A 5,979-nucleotide genomic window follows, 5' to 3' on the forward strand; every position below is an offset into this window, starting at 1 on the left:
ATCCGTCTAAACGTGGCGAATAGGTGTACAGAACTAATCCGAGAAAGCGTGAAATCGCGGTGGTGCGTGTGGGCGATTCGAGGCTAAGCTGAATTATTCTAATGGCTTAAATCAGAGCCCTGAGGAACGGCTATCCACGACGACAACATCTAGGACGTAGGAGAGGCTCTTAAGCAGATTGAATCCTAGGATGCTTAGCTGCTTGCTCGCCGTCGGGACGAGGCCTAATTTCACGAGTATCTTGCTCCCGGGACGTGACAGGACGCTCCTGCAACGTTACGTCTCCTCGTGTACAAGCCACAGAAGACTCACGTCGGCCTCCCCCGTTGATAAAACATTCCTCAAGGAGCCATCCCATAGCATGTTCCTTTTGACCTCGGTGGGAATCCAATCAGGCTTCGCCCCATCTGTCCCGACCAGAACCTCCCGAATCGATGCATCGCCCAACGATTTGAATCCTGCAGGACAATTCCCGATTTCCGGTGGAATTGAATGAGCTCTGCGCAACAAGAATCGGAAAGGAAGGGGCAGGGGGATAGCGAATGATGATCGCGAGTCCAATGGGGAGCTTGGGGCACGTTCAGAGCAGACTTGCGTTTTTAATTTTCGGAAAATCTTCTCCTTCGAGCTGGCAGAAGAAGTTCGGACACTGTGGAAAACGGTGTCTTCGAACTCACTGCTGTCGGGCGCTGCAAGAACGCTGCCCTATGTCAACACCGCCTTGTGTCAACAGTGGCTTGTGTTAACACCGCGGGAACTGTGTGAGTACTCTTTCAGGTTTTGCGTCACGGCCACGTGTAGCAGGACGTTTCGAAATTTCCGCTCAGCGTGTCAGAGGGCTCCTCCTAAGACTTTTGGTCTTCAATGAAAAACGCTAATTCTTGAGAAAGGTCCCAATCTAATCCGACCAATGTCACGGGTTCCGTACAAGAGCGTTTTTTGCTTCGATTGCGAATAACGTCACGGTGCTAATCGAAAGGACTGAAACCGGTACGGGCTTGTATGATGGCGGTAGACGGACGAATTCAATGTTTCGATGGGCTCAGAAGTTCCCTCGCCGAACGAGTCCCCGGTGAACCCTCGCCGTGCAATTTACAAGCAAGCGTGCAGATGGACAGCGGAGCAGACGAGCCGGTCTACTTTAGTGGTACTACAGAAAATCCAAATGGTCTCGGAGGGGCCGGCTCCTCTCCTCCTCCGGCCCCTTCGTTCCCGGCGCCGAGGAAAGTCGGAGTAAGCTCGGCGAGGCGGCGAATAAGGCCTAGGTACTACCTACTCGCCAACATTGATTGCGCCTGGAGCTTCCCTCGCTCGGATCTCCGGTCTCGTTCCATTTGCTCGGGGCGCCGGATATCTTGCCTCCTGAACGATAATCTCCGGAACATCCCGTAAAACTTCCCCCTACATTTCTCTTCCGCTCTGCTTAAAAACGTACATGTAGTTGACCTCGACCCGAACCACAGATTACGATTTCGAAATCTGACTCTGGCTTGAAACCGAATTCTCGACGAAATGCGAATGATTCGGCCCAGAGCAAGGTCTCCGCTGACTTAGGAGTACAAGAAAATCGTCTCGACCTTTTACCGTGAAAACACAGGAGGTAAAATTATTGATTGCAATCAGAACTCAGCTTCTCTCCATGTTTGCCGAGCGAACTTTCAGGGCTCTTATGGGATGTGATATGCATGATATTTGTTGAAACAACGATGTCGCGACTTCCGGAGATCCGACCAGCGAAGAAATCTAATCCTGCAAAATGAAGTCGAGAACATCTCGCTCCGCATCCAAGGCACCGCGACCTGCTCCATCCGCGTCCCGTTCTCTGTCCACGAGTCTGACCTCTCTATCCAAGACCAGGGGTCCGAGCTCTCTTTCGAGTGGTCCGGGCGTGAAAGAGCGAGCTTCACGACTGGAGTCGCGTTTACGCAAACGAGGATTCGTTCTCGGCGACGCACCGCAGACAGGGCTTCCACCGGGCTTCTATGCTTGTGCTGCTTGTTTTTTGTTTGTTTTTCTCACGGTTATGGGAATGTACGTCATGCAATATATGGGGATGGCCGATTTCAAGCTCCCCGGGGTCCCTTTCATGCTACCTAATCCCGATGGATAGTCTTGCCTCCAGTGTTCCGTGGAGAAATTGTGAATTCATTGAATAAACTTGTATCGAACCCAAAATGAGGAATGTCGATAATAGCGACGATCCTCCCATGCGAGCCCTCGTTGAGTCGCGGGTGTCACTAAATTCTTGCCGGAAGGGCTGCACGCGAGCAGGCTGAACTGCCCTCGTTTGGGTCGTTAACGAGCAGATATGATCGTCAACTGCGGCGGCCTTACTGCGGCCAAAGCGACACTTTGTGCTGGTTCAAATCACATCGTGCTCCGCGTTGAGAAGTTCTGTCTCTTCTGTTCCTTCGCCTGCGTGGTTATGCGCGAGTTCACTCTCTGGTTCTGTTGCCTCGTCCGGAACTCGAGCGTGGCAGAAATCCAGGAGGGCTGGATGACGAGCGGAGGGAGGCGCAGCGAATCAGCCACATCGTCACGTATTATTACTGCTCTTTTGGAAGAAATTTACGCCTTGTTCCATTTATTGTGGCAGATCACGCGAAGCGAATACGATCCAATCGCAGCGCGCATTAGCTTTAATGCGCTCCGGGGAGAGTTTGCGCGAGACTCACTATCAGAAACCTCGGTTAGTTGTCGAAATCGGCTCATCAAAACTTCGGTCGTCCACAGCGGAATCGTGAGCTATATCTCGAGGGGAAATTGGAACGAGCAGAACATCGATATGCCCGCCCGACGCGAGCTCCAAACTTTCGCTATTGACGTGTTCAGATCGGCGACCTCTGGGAATATGGATGCTCAATCGAAGCTCTCCGATTCGTGTAGGGGTATATCCGATGTCGATTCGCCGATCTCGTCTCGCTCGTTTCTCTCCTCGTTTTCCCGCTCCTGTTGCTCATTTTTCCTCTCTGGCGTTCGAGGCTGAGTAATTGTTCGGAAGGAGTGACTTCTCCCGAGTCGAATACCGACGATCAATTATCAGAGAGGAGAGGGAAGCAGTAAGACGGTCCGTGCCCTTCTCGGGACGGTCGTCGATCTTTTTTTGGAAATTTCGTGGAGAGCGTTTTCCTCTAAAGGAGCGGCGACACTTACATTAGACTAATAAGAAGCGCTGCTCGGAGGGAGCGGCTCACGCGAAAGGAGAGAAATTCCGCGATGCCAACGTCTCACAATATCGGCGAATCTCCCCCTGTCACGCGGAGGGGGAGAAGAACCATACACGTGGGAATATTTTAGAATGTCGAGGAAGCATCTCGCAGAATAATCGCGAGAAAGAAAAGATCTTCTCAGAGAGGGCTCTGCTCACAACATCGGTAAATCGAAAAAGGGACTCCCTGTGGCGGTAAGTACAACGCCATGACAGCGTCAACATCAGACGGAGCCAAATTTCAAGCTTTTTCCGGATCCATCGACGGAAGTTGAGTCAGCTTGTCTGGAACGGAGGAATCCTGGCGAACGATTCGAAGACTTTGCGTAGCTAAGGAGAGAGGGGATCACATCTAACGCGAAACCTTCCAAATCCCAGAGTGTTTACCTTCAATTAGTTATCGTTGGGCTGATCCTCCCATCGCTCGTCCTGAATTGTACCAGTGGCCATGAGAGCAGCCGGATGTCAGCGGCTACAACGAGGGAGCCGTCCGAGAGCTCAGCTCTCCTGTGGTCTCAGCCGGAGCCTTTTGGCCGTTTGAAGCTAAGTGTTAGAAGTCCACGAGGTCTGCCATCTTGGCAGCAGATGGATATTCGCACACAATAAGCCGATCCAGCATGTATTATCCAGGGGGCTCTTCTCTTTCAGCAGCCTGCACAAGCCAGCAGGAAGTGTAATCACGCTGCAACATCGGTCGGTCGCTCTCTAAGCGATGGCGGGTGGGCCGGGATATAACCGCATGTGGGGGAAGCGTCAGCGGGGCACGCTGACTCGGTCAAACTACTGGTGCAACTTGAGATAGGCGTGCACCTGAACTTGGTTGCCAACGCAATATACATATTTTATTAAGGAGAGTAGCGCACATTTGTGCCTGCCGTAGACTTGCGGTAATCAAAGGGATACGAAGGAAGCCCTCGTCGGATTTCCAATATTCTTGAAGAAATTATCATTATTATCGTGGAGGGTCGACGTATAATGGTGAGCTCATTATGTTCCATCGCTCGGAGCGCGTACGGAGGGCGAGATGATTGAAAGGTGCCACTTTTGATGGTTCCGTACGAAAACGCGCGCTTCGGAGATCAATGGCCGTTCAGAGTACGAGCCTTGATGCTATTCGATAGACGAATGGCCGTGATAATAAGCTGCTCACCGAGTACATCGTCTCCCGACCCTCGGAGGCAGAGGGAGCTGTCGAAGAGGCTTATGAAACACGTGCGGCGATGAATAGTCGGCAATTCAAAAACCGATTGCTAGTGGTCGCCGTTTGGGCGAGTCTCTTGATCGAATCATCGAAATCGGTGGAAACACACCTGTACTCTCCCTTGATGGCAACTAAAACTGCGGAAACGTTCATCGTACGGATTTCTCGAAACTCAGCGCGCCACGTGAAACCGCGAATTTTCCGTCGGTCGGTATTCATCCGCGGATTTCGGGAGTGAGGTCCAGTACCGCGCATCGATTCGTGTAAGACGAGCCCCTCCTATACATATATACGGTCGGATGAAGTCACGATTCACAACGCCTCCGATTCCGTTTGACACCCATCGGGTTTCCTCTATAGCCGGAATCGGGATCCAGGGATCGGGGAAGCTCACAACAACCGACGTCACGCGTCTCTAACCCAAGTACGGGAGCTCGACAGCCTTCGGCCAGAAGCCCAGAAGTCGATATCGAATCGAGCGCCCATTGAAATATGGCTCGTTCTTATTTATCGAATTCCGCCTTCCGTAGAGGTCGTAGCAGGCTCTCGTTAGCAGGGAGCTCTCCATTTTTTCGCGCCTCTGTAAACTTCTGTCATCCAGCAGCTGGTGGCGTCGATCCATCTGTCAGCAGCTGCTGCTGGAAGTCGTCCTTGTCGACCGACGGCTGCCGAGCGGCTTCGTGGGCGCCTTCCATTCATCAGGCACGCATTATCAGTATCCGGTGTGCGCCACGCATCAGCACGCGGTCTCGCGTACGCATGAATAATGTTGAGTTTCCTGTACGAGTCGGTGCGTCCTTCCACGCGGTCGGCTCTTCCGTTTGTTCGTCCGCGTGCCCGCTCACACATTGGTCTTTTCAGTCGTCTGGATGCTTCCTTCCTCTTCCGAGGGGAACTCTGGTGGGAGCCTCGGAGGAAAAACGCCCTTAATTATCGAACTGCGAAACCTCGATGAAATTGAAGTGGATATTCGAGCGTTCACTGCGATGCGTACTCCATTCGGATTGCGCGTGCATATCGCTACCTACGCCGCGCCGTAGCATAAGCAAAATTCGAATAATCGAGCTTCGAGATGGCCATTCGCGATCGACCATGGCAGTACAGCTTGTACCTATAATTATTCTCTTCCCTGCAAAGACTTCGATCAGAGAGCCCAGAGCTGGAACTCCACGATTCTTGGGAATCGACTGGATCGACGAGCGATGAAGGAAAGCTACGTCGTCTACGTACTCGAATAGACGTTGGTCTCGTATTCATTTTGGATGAATGAAGCGAGCTGTTCAGATGGGTTTGTTGAAAAGCTCAGGAGTCTGGAGGGAGAGCGACGCACTAATTGTAAGCTCGTCAATTGATTTCGACGGCCCCTACAGGACTTCGGTCGGGACTAGGCAGACTAACGCCGAAAGCTCTCTTGAAGGGAAGTGTCGGTTGGAGGACGAGCAGGAACGATGCGAAGATGCGTGATCAAAGCTCCGTCCTCGGGATGCTGAATTTGAGCCTCCCTGCTGACCGTGAAGGTTCGAAAAGATACCTCGGGACGCTGCATCGAGCTGAGATGAGCTGACCTAAG

This window comes from Galendromus occidentalis, unplaced genomic scaffold, assembly GCF_000255335.2.
Source record: "Galendromus occidentalis unplaced genomic scaffold, Mocc_1.1 scf7180000077011, whole genome shotgun sequence".
NCBI classification, from domain to species: Eukaryota; Metazoa; Arthropoda; class Arachnida; order Mesostigmata; family Phytoseiidae; genus Galendromus; species Galendromus occidentalis.